Source organism: Crotalus tigris, unplaced genomic scaffold, assembly GCF_016545835.1.
Source record: "Crotalus tigris isolate CLP2741 ecotype Arizona unplaced genomic scaffold, ASM1654583v1 scf7180000017550.10884619, whole genome shotgun sequence".
NCBI lineage: Eukaryota > Metazoa > Chordata > Lepidosauria > Squamata > Viperidae > Crotalus > Crotalus tigris.
The window spans coordinates 3,933,856-3,955,960 of NW_024096468.1; the positions used below are offsets into that span (position 1 = coordinate 3,933,856).

At 36.7% G+C, this 22,105-nt stretch overlaps 1 protein-coding gene across 2 annotated transcripts in view; it reads right to left on the reverse strand.

Moving 5' to 3' along the window:
* Nucleotides 1-22,105, reverse strand: part of PLEKHA6 (pleckstrin homology domain containing A6) — a 182,034-nt gene that overhangs the window by 157,284 nt on the left and 2,645 nt on the right. Inside the window, exon 1 of one of the 2 annotated variants that reach the window (XM_039340862.1) lies at nt 5,096-5,115. The exons of the other annotated variant lie outside the window; for it this stretch is intronic. The gene's annotated coding sequence lies outside the window, so the exon portion shown is untranslated. Of the gene's footprint in view, nt 1-5,095; nt 5,116-22,105 lie in introns of those variants that run through there. 2 annotated transcript variants of the gene reach the window in all.

The window sequence follows — 22,105 nt, forward strand, 5'->3', positions numbered from 1 at the left end:
AGCAAATAAAAACTTCAAGCTCTAATCCTGCTGCCATCCTGTGGTCAGGCCAAGTCCTGCAGCCCAGATATGGTAGGTCTACAATAGTTGTAGTCAGAAACAACATATGGTTTAAGGACTATAAAAGCCACTATGTAGGCAGAAGACTAGCAGAATGCATGTAGCAACTAGCAGTCACAACTTACAATGAAAACTCCTTTAGCTCATAACATATGGGCAAACCTAACCATAGTCAACTGGGAAACTGTAAGCATACTAGACCAAGTTAAATTTAAAAATGCTAGAGAATTTCCAGAAGCTTGACATTCAGACAAATAAGTCACCAATAGACACATAGAAATAAATCATATTTACACACCATTCAAAAGAGACAATTAAAAAAGCTAAGAAGGAAAAATAAGGACCAGACATTTCCTCTCCAGAAGCCAACACCCAGATAAACAATCAAACAAGCAGAAAACAAAACCTTTATCAAGTAATATCAAGGAGAAAGCCACATACTTATCAATGCTTGGGACTGTATATAAGCAGAGATTAAACCACTCCTTATTTGCATTGATTATGTTACTTAGTTGGGTAGTGAAACATCTAAAAACAAACAACCAAGCTCAGAACATTAGGGGCTCCACAGCACAATCCTGAACTACATATCTTCTCTTTTATTGGAACTTCTACACCAATTGAGTAAGACTGGGCATTATGAAATTAAAGTCTAACACTTTTGGACAGCAGTTCAATAAGTTGCGGAACATTGCTTTTAAATGTTTGATAGATGAAATTTCTGTATACAAAACAGGTACAAATGTTCACCATGGACACCAAGAGTTTTGTGTGTCATCACAGTACTTGTTTAAAGTATCTTTTCTAAAATAACAATGGAATGCAAAATCAAACAATAACAAATGGATGAAAAAAATGTGCTAAGGGAGAAATATAAGAGAAATCCTTTATTTTATCGTGGTGGGATTTGTTTGTTCGTTTGTTTGTTTCTTGCTTTGTCCTTGACATATCTTTTTCTGCTATCCTCTTCAGTAAAGGAGTCAATTCTCTCTCTCTCCCATACACTTATACATTCACACATAAAATACCAGAGAAGTAAATGTCAAAGTTTGACCTTCTAATAAATACAGGGATTTTGACTACTCAGATATATTTTATAATTGTGAATAAAGTAATGTAACCAACATATGCATCTATCACATGGTGGAATGTCCTACTATACCTGATTGTCCCATAAGTTTCTGATAGAGGAGCTAAGAAATAGGTTAGTGTGAAAAACAGTAATTAGCTTAGGTTACTAGTTTAGTAATTTGATAGGAAGTTGAACCCAGATGAAATCTCTGATATCTGTTTCATCCCATTGGCTTTCTCATATGGCTTCCCTAAGCATGCTTCTGCACAAACTGGTATCCCTTGAATAGTCCAACTAATGCTAAGGATTTCCCCCCCCCCACTAAATTGTTAAGAGTGATGATTGGCCATTTGTCCTCAGGTTCTGAATTGTCCAAAAAGTATTTCACATCCTATATTTTGATAGCTTTAATCTCCTAAATTATGCAACTAACTATCAATGCATGATCCTAGAACCATTTCCAAATACTATAATGTGTCAAATATGTCCAAATGTCACTTCATTTATAGACTTATAAATCTCTTTCAAATCTTTCTGCTAGCACTCACTTGTTTACATAAGTACTGCATTAAACAAAGCAAATAACTAATCCCCCCTCTCCCCCCCCAACACCTCTCACTCCTGATCCATTGTTGCCATCAAAGAAGATACAGTGTTGATAAAAGCAAGGCTATAAATATGCAGGAATATGGCTTAAAGACATTTCTTCCTCCAACATAGTAAGATTCTCTCTTAAAGCCAAGACACTATAACTCACAGAAGAACTTAGAGGCACCTCAACATCATCCATCCTTATACAGCATAGTTTTGACATATTAACATTTTTCTGAGCTATCTCCTCTGTCTCCTAGATAAGGAGGGCCCAGACCAATAAAGGAGTTGAGCTCTGGCCAAGAACATTATTTCCTTTTACTTCAAACGAAAAAATTAGCACTTCAGTGTTTATTAATAAATGTACCAAAAGGGGTTTTTTTTAGTTTTTTTTTCCTTAAAAATTGATGCCCTTCTTAATTTTGCGCCTTAGATGACCACCTAATGCTCCCAGGGGTGCTGCTTAATAAGCATCCCAACAGCAAATTTCTCTTCTTACTGACCATGTGCTAAAATATCTCTGAACCAGTAAAAGATTAGCAGGTTTGCTTAATCAAAGTCTGTGCTTTGACAGGACTGTTGCTAAATTTCATGCCCAAATTTAGAGTCAAATGAAACACCTTGTATAGCATGAAGGTGTCTCTATAAATAGATAAAACATTGGCAGTTCACTTTCAAGGAGCAGCAGGCCAAATGATGGATCAAATAGGACAGGCTGTCAGCAGGGATAATGGCCAGGAGCCCTCATTTCATCACAGATGATTCTTGCAGTTTCCACTTCCATTGAACTAATTGGTGGGTTGAGACAAAGCAAGCCTTCACCTCCCCTGCCCCCTCTTGGCTAGCCTGATGCCTGCTTCAATCATTATCAAGGACATTTCAAAGTGAACCTAATCCATCACAATGTCAAATTCACACAATCAGTTGGATAGGAAAAAAAAAGTAAAGATAAAGGGAGAGGTAGGCATACAGTTCTAAAGAAGATGACCCTGCTAGAAAAACCTAAATCCTTCTGGATTATAATCCTGTACTATCTTTTCAATATTATTATTTGAGAAGGGCATCTGTATCTGTGTGTACAGTACTTACTCATTATCAAATGGGTGTTTTCTAGTTCTAGGCTTTAAATGTAGTTCACGCATTTGTATTTTTTGTATTATTTAGACCAATAAACATTATTAAGTATGTTTATGTGTACAAGTAAAGTTCTCAATAAAGAAAGAAAACAAGGCGTATACCACATTTGATGAAAACTTGACAAAGATGCTAGGACAGTTGTTCAGGATTGCTTTCTGACAGTTCATCAAAACCAAAGAGATTTGTTTGATCATCAAGTATGTAGCATTGCAACCTATTTTAATAATGCAAGCTACAATACAGAAAAGGTCACATCACACATGCTATAAATTCAATCTGAGCCATGCAGATTAGTGAAGAACAAGCTACCCAACAAAATCAATAGGTTTAGAAACAAGATTTTATTCAGCATTTCAGCACATTTCTAAAAAACATTTGGTCAAGCTCAAGCTTTTCCATGAAACTTTAATCCACATCTTCACTAGAATGAAATGATGCATAAAAAGGACACTTCAAATTTGCCCCTTTAAAAAAATGTATATATAGGCTGCCTTTTCCCTGTGTAGGCTACATCATTATTTAATCTTTCTCTGTGATATCTTTTGAACCTGCTCAGGTACAGAGAGATCACGAGTGAGCCAATGTTATACAGAAAACATCACAATCAAGATAGGATTTGAAAATTTCATAAGAAAATTTGTCTTGGGGATGTTTTCAGTCAAATGTAAGATTCAGTGCCATGCATTACTAAGGATGGCCCAGTTGATCCCCATTGTCACTAAATCATGTCAATAACATGGTGGGTAATCAGAAGCTTTGTGATGGATTACAAAACGTATAATCAATATAATTAAGAGTTGAAAACTTGCCCAAGATTAAAACATTAGAAGCCTTTAACAAAACTACCTTCTTAGAGCTGATATAAGAGCATGTCTGATACCAGAGCTCAGTTACAACAAGGAGGCAACAGACTGAAATCGATAGCAAAATAAGATTCCTTTTCTCTAAGCAAGGGGACCAGAGGTCTTTTAATGTGCAAGCTGTTCTAGCAATCGCCCCTGAGATAGAAACAAGTACAGAATATGTATTTTGTAACTTCAGTTACATGCAATTAAAGGTCACCAAATTATTTTGAACAATAAACAATGCCCATAAATTGCAGCCCATAAAAGTTTAACAAATTTTAATAATGCTGCTCTCCCATGGTTAATAATTAAGAGCAATACTAAATGATAGAAAAGAATGATGTACAACGGGTATTCAGACAAAAAGATTGGAGTTCAAAAAGTTAAGAATTTCACAAACCTATTTGACATTCAATTGTAATAATAAACAATGGATTATCTAGTCATAGTTTTACTTCCTTCCTCTTTCCTAACCCACTCATGGCATGGCTGTTAGGACAAAATATTGACTTATTTCCATTTTCAATTAACTACAATTTTCTACCAAACCCAAACTAGTTATTTTTAACTACAATTTATAGAAATAAGGTTTAAAGTTTACTAGCAATATAGAAAATCAGAGTTCAAGCCAAGATTAGTTTATCCAAGTGCAGATATAAAGGTAAAAACAGATACAATATATTTCTATTTTCTTCTTTGACACTGAATTGAGGAGTTTAGCAGGAAGAGGAAACAGATAAAATTATGCTAGATCTTAGTTAATCCAAAGGTGTCAGTTTTACCATCCAAAAAGAAAAACCAATAACCGTAATAAAAGACAGACCAGGCTTCATAAGATAAACATATTTAAACAGTTGGCATTTTGGAATTGCCTTGATAGAAGAACCCAGTCCAAAAGCTATGATTTGTCATGATAGAGTTTGTCCCGATTACAAAGAAGATCCAAGGGATTTTTTTTTCAGACGTCTTCTAGTTTCTGTCTTTCAGTGTTGATCTTTCCTACTTCAAAATACCAATGACTGAAGCTTATGCCCTTCCACTGAGCTCCACCCCCTTTTACTAAAATGGATGAATTATTGGGCCATCTCTATCTTTATTTTATTTTTAAAATTTGCTCTTAAAATACTAAACTTCAATGAAAGACAGACTAAGGAGACAAAGTTATATCAGATAAAATGTTGATACATTTATCCACGAAAAGATAAGATGCAGACTTTTTTTCACCTTAACAGGGGTTTTTGTTGTGGTTGCTGCTATTGCTACTTTTTAATGGCAAAAAGGAACAAATGAAGGAAATCACAGGAAATTTACAAATGGAATATATTACTATCATTCCTCTCTCCCCCACCTCCTCATTCTTTTTTTATTGAAGCTAATAATTGCTTCTTACCTGATTCTCAAACCATCTGTGAAGCCATCAGGGATAGCTGTCTGGGTTGTTGTTTTTTTCTCAAAATAAGATGTCATCACAGACATAGTCAATTTGTGGCTCCTGAGCTATTTCATAAAACCCTTAACTTAATTTCAGAAGACATCTGCAAGATCAGATCACTAATAAGAGCTATGAATTCCTTCCGTATTATGTTTTGTTTGGGAGAAAAGAAAAAGATTATATCAGAAAGTAAAGTGTTGGAGATAAAAAGAAAAAGATTGCCCTTCTTGGTCTTCTCTGTGTGAGTTCAACACATTGGCTTAAATAAACCCTAGAAAATCCTGAAAGAATTTTGCTCTAAGATCTGCCCTTTACTATAACAGCAAATCTAAAATGACTGTGTTGGCATATAAATGCAATTGTGCTTAGCATTTGAGCATCACACGTGATCTGACTAAAATATGAGTATTCAAAAAAAAACAAAAAAAACATTTAGCCCCTACAGGCCAGGCACCAGAGGAATCTTACTGTTTTTCAAGATAAGACCAGAATTCCACCCACACCAAAAATGCAAAGCATTCATAAATCAAGGAGAATTATATACTACAGGAGGAGGCTAGATGGCTCTCTGCCTTGCTGAAAAATAAAAATAAAAATCACAGAGGGAACTGAAATGCAATGACAGACTATTCAGGAAACTATGAGCTACTGTGGTCCAGATCCCCAGACAGCTGGATTAATTGGTGAGACACCAGAGGCACCAGAACCAATTTATGTTGTGCATAAGTGTGAATAGTTCAACAAGAGAGAGCTAGCATACTTTAAAAAAAATCATATCCCAGAACAATGAGAGGTAACACTTGCTCCACTATCTTCCTATTATTTTTCAGATGTTTGCCATAACCAGATACACTCCTTGACTTGTACATTGCAGCATCAAAAGATAAATTTTGGTAATATTCCAGCATTTGTGCACCAAATTCCAGAGCTACCCACTTCCTACTGACTTTGGATATTTATATTACATAGATGTTAATTTTAATTGCCCTTCAGCAAAGCATCTCTAAGGAAGCTTTGGATGCTAGAACAAAATAAGTGGGGGCTGCATGGTGCATGAGGGGCACCAGATCCTCAAATGGCATCACTGTCTCCATGAAATACCTCTTAAAATCTCTGACATGTCATGAGATATCACATGGGAATGCCAACATCTGAAAAGTTGTCACTGAATTTATATAAGATTGTATTTATTAACAAAGCATTGTTCAAAAGATTGCAGAGGAGGAGGAGGAGGAGGATTGCGTCTAGAAACATCCGGTGTGGAGGATATGGCATCCAGTAGCTGTGGAACTGTAAGAAGATTCAGCCTCATTTCATGCACTTTGGACTAATTTTAAAAGTCTTCTTTAACTAATCAATTCATGCTGCTAGAAAGCACAATGTATTATGCTGCATGATTATGGAAATAGACCCTCCATGAGCCTTCCATAAGTAGTACTTATGCTAATCTAGATTGATTTTGCAGTACTGCATTCCTCCGATGATGCCACTGGGCTTGGGTAACTGATTGGTTGTGGTTGACTTGATTAACTTCTGGCTTCAAGTTAGAGTGATGAACCATTGGCAAAACCTCTTACCTCATCCCACTTCTCAGCTCCTCAGCTCTCTTCTTCCCTGCTAAAGTCACGCTTGGCTGTATTTTCACCATACTTCCTTAAATTGTACAACCATGATTTCTTTTTTCCTCATTTCCTCATAATAAACAGGAGGCAGACCTGTTGCCCACCAACTTTTGCACTCCCCATGATAAGCTGGACAGGAAACTGATCAGGTTGTGGGCAATCCATGGCACTACAAGCACAACAGTGGTGAAAATACCTGTAGGGCAGCACAAAAATGCTTTTGAAAGGTTTGGATATGATGCTATTAGCTGTAATGAAGTTCCCAGAAAAAGGATTGCCAGAAAAAAAAGGGAGGTTCAGAAAGAAAGCAAATGGGTGGCCCACTTACATTTCCCTCTAACTTTTCCAACTTCTACAAGCAAGCTTTGACTGATTACTCCAAAAGCAGTCCAATTTTCAAGATATATAGATTGGTCATTCTGGCTGTCCTACTAAAAGATTTCACTGCTAGCCTCTTGCTTTGTTTTTTATTACAGTTAATATAACAAGAATTGCTAGGCAAGAGGAATCTTCACTCTATTACAGGGAAAATTAGGAGCTCTCAACATGTTGCCCTCTGGCAGCTTTTATTAGCTAAGACAAATTAAGGTAGTCCTTGATTTACAACAGTTCATTTAGTGATTGTTTGAAGTTACAATGGCATTGAAAAAAGTGACTTATGATCATTTTTCACACTTAAGACCATTGCAGCAACCCCCTGGTCATGTGATCAAAATTCAGATGCTTGGCAATTGACTAATATTTATGTTGCAGTGCCCCGGGGTCATTTGATCACCTTTTGATATCTTCTGATAAGCAAAGATAATGGAAAGCCAAATTCACTTAACAAATGTGTTATTAACAACTTCAGTGATTCAGTCAACAACTGTTTTTACAAATGTTGTAAAATGGGGCAAAACTCACTTAACAGCTGTCTCACTCAACAGAAATTTGGGGCTCAATTGTGTCATAAGTGGAGGACTATCTGTACTTAGGAGGCAGTACTCCTCAGAAGGAGCCCTGATAACACCTGAAAGTTTATTTTATGTCTACAAACAGCACATAACTAATTACTGTGTTTTCCCCAAAATAAGCCCTAGCCTGACTTTTTGGGGGGTAGGCCTAATATAAGCCCTGCCCCAAATATAAGCCCAGGGATTGGTGTGGCCAGCACAAGTGGTGGTGAGTATACAGGGGCCAATGGTGTCCTGCAGCAGCCGCAGCCCGCTGGCCCCTTGGAGCAGTGCAAGTAAGTCCAGCTTTTCGCCCGGACAGAGAAATGATGGAGACTGGAAGTTTTGTCTACTTCTAAATGGGACAGTTGGAAATGGAGTGAATCACTTGGTTTCCAACTGTCCAATTTGCAAGCAGACGAAGCTTCCAGTCTCCCTCTGGGCACCTAGGGGCACTTGGGGCAGCTCCACCCTCCTCCCCCACCTGCCTTGCCTCATGGTGGTGGCACGGTGTAGCAGGTTACACGGTCTCCTATGCAAGCGGCCACAAGAGGTCCCCTCTCTGGACAGTACTGATGCTACTTAGTGAATGTCTGAGCAAGGAATAACCCATAAGAGAGCAAAGCAAGTGAGGAAGGTGGGGCTGAATAAAAGGTTTGGTTCTCAGGAGAACGTTTGTTAAAAGCTCTTGCAAAGAGCTTTTAGATGGACTGAAAATGGCTTTTAGATGGTTTTATAAAAAAAACAGGCACATTCAGGGGAGATTGGATCCACAGCTATTAGCCATTATAGGTTAAATGGAATTACCACTTCATAATCAGGATGCCAGGGACAAACAATAGGGAAGCAGCAGCAGTCCTCTTAGAAAACACTCTAGACTAAATGGATTTCACTTCAATCCAACAAGATTCTCTCATCCCTTTTAATTATGTTGGGAGGATTGTGCACTGAATTCATTACAAGGGCATTGTTAGGAACCAAGAAATGGTGATGTTGAGCAAGATTTATCATCTCGTCAGATTGCAGGGATACTGAGGAGGAAGCTTCCTGATTTCAAACTTATGTCAATATTATATTCATTCACATAACTTCATAATCAAAATCTTTAGATAAACAGAGCATGTTAACTAAAATGCTTCTGATGTTCCTGCTAAAAGTAAAAAACAACAAATCAATGCTCAGCCATGCGATATACACTTATCTCAATATTCCTTAGTTAGGTGATAATATTACAACCTGAGTCCTTTTAGATGACTTGTTCATACTTTTCTTTTGGACTTCCGTATATTGTTTTAGGCTGCGGGTGAGTATTGCATATTTACATGTTGCCCAACAGATAAAGAAAACTTATTTCAGATAGAAAACTATGAAGAAAAAAATAAGTTAAGTTTTAACACAACTGTTGCATCATCCCCATAATCACATGATCAAAATTCAGACACTTGGCAACTGGCATGTATTTATGACAGTTGCAGTGTTCCAGAGCCATGTGACCATCTTTTGCAAACTTCTGACAAGTAAAGCCAATGGGAAAGCTAGATTCACTTAACAACCTATTACTAACTTAAAACTGTGGGCAAGAAAGATCGTAAATGGGGCAAAATTCAGTATCTGTCTTGTTTAGCAATAGAAATTTTGGACTCAATTATGGCCATAAGTCAAGGACTACCTATACCTGGAAATCTGAAAGAGAATGCAGTGAGGCCAATATGTGTGCTCCTTTCTTTATTCAGTTTGAAGCTCTCATATGCTAAATGGCTGAAGGACCATTGGCATTGTTGGGAAAAAAAACCCAGGTGGTATTATCTCTTTCCCAAAACCTCATTCTGCGTCATGGGGTTGCTTTTCAGTAGACAAAGATTAAATTTAATAAAAAGAAGGACTAGGGGTGATCTGATAGCAGTCTTCCAATACCTCAAAGAAGAGGGAGTCAAGCTATTCTCCAAAGCACCTAAAGGCAAGACAAGAAGCAATGGATGGAAACTAATCAAGGAGAGAAGCAACCTAGAACTAAGGAGAAATTTCCTGACTGTTAGAACAATTAATCAGTGGATTATTATCAGTGCCTCCAGAAGCTGGTGAATGCTCCAACACTGGAAGTTTTTAAGAAGTGACTGGATAACCATTTGTCTGAAATGGTATAGGGTTTCCTGCCTGAGCAGGGGGTTGGACTAGAAGACCTCCAAGATCCCTTCCAATTCTGTTATTCTGTTGTTATTTTGTAAATTGCTGACCTTGTATAGAAACCAGTTAGCACTACCAAACAAATTACCCCGTCACTGTGATAGCAAAGTGTGATCCCTTATGAGTTGCTGACTGAACCAATATGCTACTCATAAGTATAAGCAGGCATGGAGGGACTCCATGGTTGAAGTTTCCAAGTTCACAGAAGTATACAAAATGAGAGTCGACTAGGGAAAGTAGAATCTTAAAGAAAGCAAAATGGCAATACAGTCCCATAAAAGTACTTGGTAATTATGAAATGTAGATAACTCTCTTTGTATAAATATAAAACCAGACAAGAAGTAAATAGGATAGAATATTCTACATGATGGCATCCCTGGTTGATTCCCTGGAATTAAGAACATCCACAATGTAATCTTTTATTTGCAAGCCCTATTTTTACAGTGTATTGTTTCCCCACCTGCTTTGCATATTTTATATTTTTGTGCTTATACTTATAAGCAGTTGTGGATGTCAGAGTAGGAGTGTACATTTCTTGATAAAAATAATTGTAAACTGCTAGTAGAAGCCCAAGCACATACTCCATTCTCATATTAAGAAACCAGAAATAGAAACTAAAAAAAAAAGACTTATAAACACATCAGGTCACTTTTAATAATATCTTTCCTTTAGAAGTCAGACCCTGTGAATTTAAGCACAAGAATTTTAGGGCAAAGGCAAAAGCCTGTAAATGTGTGGAAAGGCATGTGATAAGTTAAGAAATGTTTTGCTGAAGAGAAGGTGGCTGGGTTTGTATTTGCTGTCCTGGTTTAACCAAGTGGAAGGTGAACGCGAATCAGCCCATCATGCATTTCTGCGGAGTAAAGCTTACCCAATCATTTCTATTCACACATTGCCTTGCACGTATACAGGCTTTTATTTGATGACATCCCATGTTCACACACAAGGATCAACTTCATCATCAGTGTGTCAGCTATTCTATTAGTTTGTTGCACTGCACATGCAAAGGATTTAAAGCACTTAAAAATACCTTCTTCTTTTGAAGCGACTTGAGTCTGTTAAATCTTATATCCTAATTTATTTATCAGTATTTCAAATAACCCAAGACTCTTGCCTTAAAAAAACAACAAGGTGGCTGCTAATCTGAAGTATATTTTGCAAATTGATCTTCCTATTGATTGATTGATTGAATTTAAATAGCTGCCCATCTCACGACAATTTAGAATTAAATCTATTAATTCAGAAAGGCAGAACATACATCTGCTAGATAGATAGATTAAGAAATATTAGAGACCATGATAAATGCAAACTATTGGTGACAATTGATGAAAAGTTGCTTCACCCTCTTTCCTGAACTTATTTCAGTGCCATTAATAGAACTTATCTATCAACTTTTGCAGTTGGAATCAAATACTGTGCTACGACATGCCTTATTTTAACCATGTTGTCTTGAACAAAAGTACAAAGTGATCTATTCATATATAACACTAAGCCATAAACCATGATTCACAAGCCATGCTAAGCCAGCGCAAACAAGCCACATATTTAGATAATGTGTAAAGTCAGTTTTTTTATTCTTTATTTATTGACATTTATTTTCTCAAACTGCTTTCACAATGTGTTGTGCAAGGGTGGGATGAAAAGAATAAGCATAAAGAAGTCGGTCAGAAAACAAGCATATACCATTGGCTTCGGGGAATATGGTCATATCCTAAAACTGTACAAAAAATATCACACCCTTAGAAATTCTTCCCTTAACTCTTCTAATAGCAAAACTAGTTGTTGAGCATTGACAAGCTTCCAGGGTGTTTTGGCTGATTGCATCAGCTCCATTTGAGGCCAACAAGCTAAGCCGGTAAAGAGGAGTAACTGGGTGTTCAGCACCCACGCAGCTTGTTTGCTGACATGGGCACAGGATGCTCAGACTCATACAAAGGCTTCCTCATTATCTCTTAATTATTGCTTTCCCAGCGCTTACAATTAATGCCCTTCTAAGTGGCTGTTGGTGGGGCTGTAGACTCATTAGAGTCCATCAGGGAACTGAAAGGCAGGGGGAGAGGGATGGCTGAGTGAGTGGGGATGGGATGAAGACAGGCCAGAGGTCAAGGCACAAAGCTTTCCTAGAGCTTAAAGGGATGAAACAAAAGCAGCTGCCTGAAATCCATCCACAAGATTAAATTAATGCAAATTCTGGCACACTTTCATTTGGCATGTTGGAGATTCCAATGAAAAGTTTGTCAATATGTGAATTTCCCCCCCCCTGCCTTCCTCTTTCATGGACCAGTGATAGTTATCTTTGATTTTAACCTATACTGACATTTGCAAAGGTTTGCAGATTAGAACTTTCTAATATGTAAAGAGCTTCCATTTGTCATGAACCTGTGAAAAGCTTTCTTTTTATTTCCACATCTGGTCACAAGCTAGTATATACAAGTCTTCCCTGCTTTTTCCCCTCCAGTGCCTAGTGTTGCTTATATTTCATTAAATATTTCATACCTACTTGTTTGATTATTTAAAATTCCAAAGTTTCCTGCAAAAGAGCTCAAGGTAGAGTTTAGATTTTTCCCATTTTATCCTCACACCAACCTTATGAAGTAAGTGGGGCTGAGAGGTTGTGCCAGCATTCCAATCACAAAGCCAGCTTTAAGCCTGAACAGGGAACTGTAGTCACATCCTAGTAGATAAATAAGGTAAAAATCAAATACCCAGACATTTACCCTGACAAACAGAGTTCCATCCAAAATTCTAACCACATTAATTCAAATTCATTTCTTTAACCAATAAAATCACTTATTTTACTACTCCCTTAAGGATGAGGGACTCAGCTGAATTGTTAAAGTCCCTGAATTTATTAAATCATACACTGAAATTACTTCTTTTATACATCTCTGCGTGGGCTCATTGACCCCAATCCAAATATTCCTGTTCCTTTCTTCTTGATAAAAACATGATATTATTATGTTATTTCTAAATTTGTGTCCAAAAAATGCCAACCTTCCAAATTCTGTAGGTAGTCCTACAGCTTCAGGCCAAAGCAGGGATTCATTTTACTTTTAAATGACTATCAGACTCAGTTACTAATAATCTCCCGTGGGGGAGGGTCAGTGAGAATCCCATATACTAAGACAAGCTTTACCTTGATTTAGCAGCTGATTGTTTTTTCAAAGCTTACCTTACTTATGTTTAGTCATTCAGAGCAGAGATAATAGATTGGCAATGGGGTAAGCAAACATTTGACAGCAAATTTGACTAAGCAAAACAATGCACTTACTAATTCCAACTACACAAAAGACAATTATTGTTACCACACAACATTTTGTGTCCCAAAAAGCATACCATATTGTGCTTTAATACAGATTCCGATTCACACAACAGGCTAAGATAATGGCTAGGTTTTCTATAATACACTGAACCACAAACAGTTCAGCCCCATTTTAGTTTGCTGTAAGAATTCTATATGTATGACCTGAATAATTCAATACAGCATTACTTTCAGATAGTCCTGGTTTTCTGACATTTCAGTGTTTTATCACAGACCTTATCACAATGGAACATCAACTTTAATTACTCCAACTTAAATGTCTTTCACTTGCATTTTCTCAACATGCTGGGCTTTTGGAAAAGCTGTCAAATAATAACACTGCTATTTAAAGTATTTTTCATATGACATATAGATCTTTTTTTTTCTTAGAGTTATACTCTTGTCTTTTATTCAAAGATCAGTTCTTTTTGATATTCTAATCTAGAGGCAATCTAAATCTCAATCACTATATCACCACCACAGTAAAATGGGAACATATTAAAAAGCAAATACTTGCACAGAGTCATTTCACACAAGTTTCATCTGGCTCCTCCTTGGTGCATTATCCTGAATAATACATCCACTTTTTTCCCCAAAACATTGAGGTCACCCTTCTGCAGAAGTCTGTCTCCAAAAGCTCCTGCTTCATGCATGGTGATGAACTGCATTCAATACATGCAAACACTATCCCAATCAGACTCTCTGACTAAAATGCATGGACCTGGGCTGCATACCAAACAATTGTAAGCCAAGCTATTTTAGAAGAAACCACAGTAAATTGAGGAATGGGGGGTTATTTAGAGGATACAGAGCTATGTTTGCTTTATTAATTCCTTGGGGAACAGAGGAGGCCAGCAGACTTAAACCCATGTTCTTTTTTAAAGATTCTGTCCCAACATATATTTTCATAATTTGGATGAAATAGAAAACATGTTTCTATGGAAATTCAGTTCTCATCTATGGATTAGATGGTCCTCCCAATTATCCTTTAGAAAAGTGCATAATAAACCAAACAACAGTTGGCATAAGGAATTAAATATTGGGTAGGGGAGAAAGAAATAGGCCATCTAGGAAACTGCTTAAAAGTTCTATATATGTCCACTAAATAGTCTGTTTAACAACAGAGCCAAGTAGGGTTTGTATTTTTGTAATGACAAAGCCCTCTGGCTATAATATTTCTTGTCACTTGCTCCCAAATCCTTTATTTCATATTTTAGCAACATTAGCTCAGAGCTGGGGTGTCAAACTCACAACGTCACATCATGTATTGTGACTTTTTTCCCATTGCTGGAAATAGGTGGCTGCGATTTCAGCACGACACATCTGGCCCGTGGGTTGGCAGTTTGACACCCCTGGCTTAGAGCATTCACTATTTTAAGAATGAGTTCATAAATATTACATCAAAGTTTATCCTATAAGTCACAATTGCCTGGATTCATGTACAACTATAAGCCATGTCATAGTTTACAAATCACAAGCACTGAATTTAGGCAAACTGTTCAATGAAAACAAAACCAACTATATTATCCTTTAGAGAGATGTGGGACAAAGTTGAAGTCTCTATAGACAACAGTTCAACGGGACCTAATATAGATCTGAGAGCAACAAGTAAAGGTCATGGACAACTGTGAGAAATCTCAATATTGAAATTGTGCACTTGAAAAAAAACTAATGGCAATGATCTTCCAAAGAAAAATGTAGAAATTCTTCTTTTGGGCTTCATTCAGGGAAGATTTGTTATTTTGTTGTTTTTTTATCAACTCTTTATGACATGTATTTCTTTGAATAAGTTATCAGAATGTAGATAGGTCCAACATGTACGTAAATCTTCTGTTTACACTATATGCAGGAACATACGGTTTTCTAAAATATAACAACCGCAGAGTCTTATCTATTCTATGTTATAGAGTAGACTATGGGAAGCAATCTAATTTATCTCTGATCCTAATGTGCGAAAAAATAATCACCCAGTTCAACTGTCTGAACTGCCTCATCTAAAAAATGAAATACACTCCGTTTTGACAGCCAAATGTGCATGTGTGCCTGTATGAGAGAAAGTGTATTTGAATCTGCACAGACATGTGTTTTCAGTAACATTCAAGGATTACAACCATCGCTCAGTCACAAGGGAAGATTAATTCATAAGGTATAATATTTGGCAAGTGTTTGCCAGAATTACTTGTTGCTTGACATCAGATCTGAGCTGCAGAATGCGCAGGTCTGGAGATAAAAGCCCAGCACCTACATCATCTAATTCTGAACTTGGTGATTAGAAGGCACAGAACACTTTACCCTGATAACAGGAAAGTAGGAAATGTAGGGCAGCAATGCACATGGGAGATATACCTCCATTCAAATAACTATGACCTTAAGAAGAATTACTGTCTCTATTTACACAGTACATCACATGTAGACTATCAGTTGTGACCAAGTGTTTGCTTGCATATACAGGTACTTCTCATTTAATAAAAACAATTGGGATCATCGGCTTGGTTGTTAAGTGAAACTGTGACTTGCTTATGATCTTCCCATAAGCTTTCTTTTGTTTTATAGACTGCAAAAATCATACATGCAAGGACTGGTTGTAAAGTTATTTTTTCCTTACTGTTTATAACCATGAATGACTTCTGTCTTGGCAGTCACTAAGAGAGGACTACTTGTAAAAACTAAAATATGATATGAACATATCATCCTAACGTGAAAAACATCACATAAACCAAATGATACTAATACATTAAAAAAAAAACAGTTCGCTCAATAAAATTGAAAAGGACTTTTGTTATTATCAAACTTGCTGTTAGGAAATATCTCTCTCTCTTGTTTGTATCACCATCATTTGGACCACAGAATGAATCTTTTATGAAATTTAAGTCTTAGGAATCTCACTAACTGGCCTTTATTTCATTCTCCCCAAATAGCAAGTTTTCAGTTGTCTTTATGTTAGAGAAATTTTCTCCCTCTCTTATACAACAGTGAAAAATACATAAAAGTGTCATCATCTTGCCCCTTACTACATAGTTACAACTGAATAACCTTAAATGTTTTTCATATTTTAAAACTACTCAATTTCTTGGTGAATCCAAGTGGTGTACAAATTGAAAATCAAAGAAATAGAACAACAGGAAACCAAAAAGGAAGATGATTGCACTGGTGGAAAAGACATTAAGACACTTCACCAAAGTTGCTCATAACCTACCCTAACCCAAAGCCTAGGGAAAAAAAACCAGGCTCAAGCAAACAAAAAAGTAGAATTGGGGCCATTGGAATCTCTTGGGAGGGATGCTGCTCTAGAGCAGGGCTTTTCAACCAGTGGTACAGGTACCACCTGTGGTACATTGGCACCTGGCAGGTGGTACACAACCATCCTAGAAAAGTGGTAGCAGGGGGGGGATGAGCTCCAGCCATCTCTCACTCAGGCAGCACCACACAAGCCTGAGTGAGAGATGGCTGGAGCTGCAGGGCTGTCAGAGCTCAGTGGAAACACCAGGATCAGTGCCAGGCTCACCTGGAGCTTGGCGCTGATCCTGGTGCTTCTGCTGAGCTCTTAAGAAGCACCAATCAGCTGGAAAGCAGCACTGATCCTGACGCTTCTGCTGAGCCCAGAAGAAACGCCGATCAGCTGGAATGTTGCAGCATCTCCAGGGTCTTGTGATTTACATTCAGATGCTTGGCAACTGATTCATATTTATTTATCATGGTCACCATGTCCCAGGGTCATGTGAAGTGACCAAAACCTGCTGCAACCACCCAGCAGATGGGGGAATAAAAACCAAACACCCCCCACCCGACCCCTGCTGCCAATCTTCAACAGAAATGCTCACAACAATGAAAATTTTGGACAGGAGGAAGAGTGCCGCTGGGCGGGCAGGCAGGTATCTTGCTAGGCTGTGGCTTGGGGGGCACTTTTTTCAGTGCCATTGTAACTTCTAAGAGTCACTAAGTGAACTGTTGTAAGTCGAGGATTACCTGTACTTTATCACTTTTTTCCTTTTTTTTGGTCATCAAGTTTTTGACATCTTGCTAGGCGACTGGTGGTTTACTCAGATGTTGCCATATCCTAAAACTGGTACAATGGGTGAAAAGGTTGAAAAGCCCTGCTCTAGAGGGCAGGTACAACAATATATGTCATGATTCCTTAATCCCACCAGATGATATTAGTTGAATGGATGGGAACCATAGTAAGATAATTATATCTGATATTATAGGATAGTAAGACGACTATGTTTGATATTACCGGATGGGCAGAAACAATGGAGAGATAGTCCCTCAAATAACTAGGTCCTATGCCATATAGGACTTTTTAGGTGAAAACACCTTAATTTTTATTTAGAAGCCTACCAATAACCAGGACACTTCCCAAAGCAGAACTACTTACATGGCATACTCATAATTGCTGAAGATGCTGCGTTCTAGAACAGGTAAAGCTTTCAAGTGGTCTTCAAAGGCAGTTCCACATACATCACATTGCAGTAAACCACATATAAGGTAAACAACACATAATGAACTGGCACAGTGTCTTCCAGTTCAGGAACAGGTGCAATTGGTACACAAAACAAAACAATAAAATTGAGTTTCATAATTTTTAAAAATGTATACCTCAATGTTCAGTGTTTCAAAATAAGAAGAAATACAGAACTACGGTATCTCAGTGATATCCAACAGATTCTGTTCTGAATTCACAAGCAGGATCCTTTTCAAAGATTTTAAAAAGTTTGTAATAGGTTCTTGTTTTCTTAATCAGAAGCAATGATTTCATTAAACCATTATGTACTGTCCTCAAACATTTAAAAGATGCATCTTTTATTACATAAAACACATCAATGTGTGAATAACACAAGGCAACTATTCTTTTGTCTCTCAAACAAATAAATCATGAATATACTTAACTGAGGAGAAATAGAAGATGCCATTTTGGTAAACTACATCAGCCACAAATTGATAGTATACCTTGTGCAATTATTTAATCATACAGCTTCTGTATTCCCTATATACCGGTAGATACATAGACACTTAATTATATGATATGGGGTAACTATTCTTTCTCTTAACTATTCGTGCTGAGAATGAAAGGAGTTGTGATATTCTTAGAAATAAAAATGATGTTAGAGGCTTGTGCTTTGCCAGCAGGTCATGTTGAACTCTGAGAATGTAGCAAGCATCAAGACAAGTGTCTACAGATGCACTGATTGCCTGGTACAATGTCATTTGCACCTGCTGTAGTTACAGGAAGCAACTGCAGGCATGTCCTGTATTAACATTTGATTTCAACTTTTTTTTGTCTTTTTCTAGCTTGTTTCCGAATATTCATTTTGACTGATCAGTCCTATCTGACTTAAATGACACACAGAAATACTGCTCAGATGATCTCACTTCAATATCTCAATTAACCTCTCCAGCTCCCCAGCAGCTTCGTATAAACATTAAAAAGAAGGGAGGATATTATAGTCTTGTAGAATTGCATTGTGCAAATTCTACAAACTGAGTAGAAAATATGTCACTAAAAATAAGTATATTTGTGAGAAGAGAGCTATCCATCAACATATGACTTCTTTAAGGTTTCTGAGAAGAATAGGTTTGGTCTACAGCCCAATGAGGAGACAGTTTTGGAACAAGAATATATTGGAACAATCCTTGAGTTGAAATATGGAACTTAAACATGTGAACATGTCATCTAGCAAAATGCTGCTATTTTCCCAAATACCTTATTTGTTGAACTGTATGATTACAGTACTGGGCTTAAATAGTTTGGCGGGCATTCTTCTATAAGGACAGCAATTGCTTGAAAGCCATTTGTCACACAGCTTTCTCTGTCCTTATTCACTTTTCTTAGGTAGAAGAGAGGATTTCTAGGAGTTACAGCAGTAACTCTAGTTTCTATATATTTAATATATTTTGTAGATGCTTAGTATTTTTATTTAATATTTTTCTACTATTTTTTTTGTTATCCTTTCTTCTATGTTATTTAGGATTTTTCCTGACTAGGAGACCAGGAAAGGATTTTAGGATTCTTTTTAGTTTGTTAATGTATTTAGGGTTTCTTTGTTTGTTTCACTGTTTACCTTTGTTGCAGTCTATTCTATTCTATTCTTTTTTTCTTTTGTAATCTTGCTATAACGTATAATAAAATGGAGAAAAATAAAATAAAAAACCAGCATGGCAGAGTTCTCAGAGGGATGGAACAAGCAACATTCATATACCATAGTCCTTGGTGGCAACCTGGTGGCAAACAATATTTTTCCCTTTCAATGATATCTTGCATTGAAAAATTCCAGATGGGAAAATTAGTTTTGACAGATCTAAGGCTTGTGGGGATACAGGATGTAAATATTGTGTGTGTGTGTGTGTGTGTGTAAATGTGAATGTGTTGTGTAAATGTGCATCAGAATAAAAAACAGTTCACCTTTCCAATATATATATTGGCATTGCTTCAGAAAAGAAATAAAACATCAAGATCAATATGCAATAATCAGCATTACTACTGTATCAACTTTTCAAAACTTCAAGATTGTGTGTATAATCTTATTTATATGGTTCTTTTGAAGAATCTCAACCAAAACATGCTTCTGCTTATTTTTATGAACTTCTAGATGCATTTGCTACCATCCAACAGAGGGTATGTATCAATTATAGCAGAAATCTGAGAGATAAGTTACAAGCTTAAGGTTTTCTGAGTCAAGGGGCAGTGTGCTTTCAGATGATTGTGTTCAACTATTGTCATGCAATATTTAGAAATTATGGCTCTCTGATTACTGGAACTGGCCAAATTTCCAACTGGCAAGACTTTCAGCTAGCTGAGAGTCCTGGGAACTGTCAGTCCTAATAGAATTAGACAGCCACAGTTTGGAAAGACCATACTCTGCCAAAGTAGTTTCAAAACATGTTCTGGAAATACAAAATTCTTTGGAAGTTTGTCAAACTCTTCAATAGATTAGTGATGGTGGTCAGACTTCTCTTATATAACAGCATCTGTGTCCACAGTAACACACACCAGCGAACAGTAGCAGGCATTACTAACAGTCCAGGCCAGTGCCCAAAGTAGAAAGAAAGTTTATAAAGAGCCTTCCATCAAATGCTTTGCAATGAGCAAGAAGCTTTGCAACTAATCCACAGATAAGAAGTTAGCTAATGAGGAAACTTAGAGGATAAAAAATAATGGTTTCCATATCTGAAAAAGCAAGAAATACAATTTAATAAAAGAATGCCTGAATTATAAAGAATGATAGTCGAGTTGTTTTATTGTGCAAAAAAAATGTATCTGGAAGAAAACTCATAGTTAAGTTTTCTGCGCTTACTTCAAAGAAATGATTTTATATGTTTTACAAAAAATCCAGAACAGTTTCTTTCCATACATAATAGTAAAAATTTTATGAGTCTCCAGAAATTGTGTCCTGCTGTTTGCAACTAAGTTGCCCTGCCAGTTAAATAGAAAGACTGAGTCTTAATGTTACAGATGTGAATTCTTTTGTGGGATGGGTAAAAGGCCCATTCAGTAAAAATTTCTAGATTCTTTTCTGGTTTTTTTTCTCCTCAGACCTTCAGTGGCCCTTCTCTACAACCTTATGTTTTCCCCAGAATATGAATGTGCTTGGTGACATTTCCTCGCTAGTCCAGGCATTTTTTATTTTGAAGAAAATTTCTGGACCTGCAGTAGCCTTACCAGCATTCCTTAATAATGTAAATGATGGCTAGGTGAAGCTTAGTATTACTTATTTTAGAAATGTGTCTCCTGGCCAGGAAAAAGAGACTAGATATTAGTGCGGGTGAATAGATAGTGAGTAATAATTTACCAGACTGATCTCTGTGGAAATGATTTTTTGTGAGGTGATTATGGTAGACATTTTATGATAGCATCCACCACATGCTTTCTAAAATGTCAGATGTCCCCACTGCACTCCTGTATTCTCAAGTGTGGGACCATAATTGTGAATTTTGTTTCCTTAAGAAACTCCAGTAGTTTTCCTTTCTTCCTATTTAAAAGATATTTGAACATTTTACCCAGGAAAGATTTTATTATGTGAAATGTTGCCATACACTTTGTCTATGCGAGTTTTGCATGAACTTTTATCCTTTAAGGTTTTCTTTTTTTACATTATAAACTTTTTTGAAATATTAATGAAAAGAATAAATATGGCTTAAGCAAAGAGAAAATATTCTTAATAATGGACAGGAATAGGACAATTAATTCCTAAAGAACCGAAATAACTCAAGTATGAAATTTTAAGTATACTTAAAACATATATAATCTTAACCCAAGATCACCAAAGGCTCAGTCAGAAAATATAACTCCCCAAAGGTCCAAACGCTGACTTTTGGGATACAGCAAAATGAAGCAACTGGCTGAACAACATCTTGACTAAAAAAAGGGGGGGAGGGGAGGGGGAGGAAAAGGCTTGCTACAGTTTAGTAGCCATAAAAAAGCTCAGCTACAAGAGACTATTCTGAAATTTTATACAATGGGTGAGAAAGATTATTTTTTAATGTAGAAGACGAATGGTTACAAATAGGTCTGCAAATGTAACAGATTTATAAAGAAAAAAAGACTGCGTACTCAAATTATATTGTATTAGGTCACCCTGGAAAAATATTATTTTTTAACTTAGAAAAGGTTTCCTGCCTAGTTACCCGAGAGCTGATTTTATTTATCTCAATCACACAGATCCTGGCTTAGATTATACATTATAATTCATGCATAGGGAATGTATAATATACCTAGCAAAGACGTAAAAATATTTGCAGATCCGGAGCTATCAAACCAACAGCATTAAAATTTACTCAAATTTTGTAAAAAAAAGAAAAAGTCAAATACTTAATTATGTTTATAGATAAAGCACATGAATCAGAGCACATTTTTGGGGTTTTACTGCATAAATAATTTATTGTGGGTTCAAAATAAGGGGATTCAATTTGACTTTTCCAACCTATGTACTGC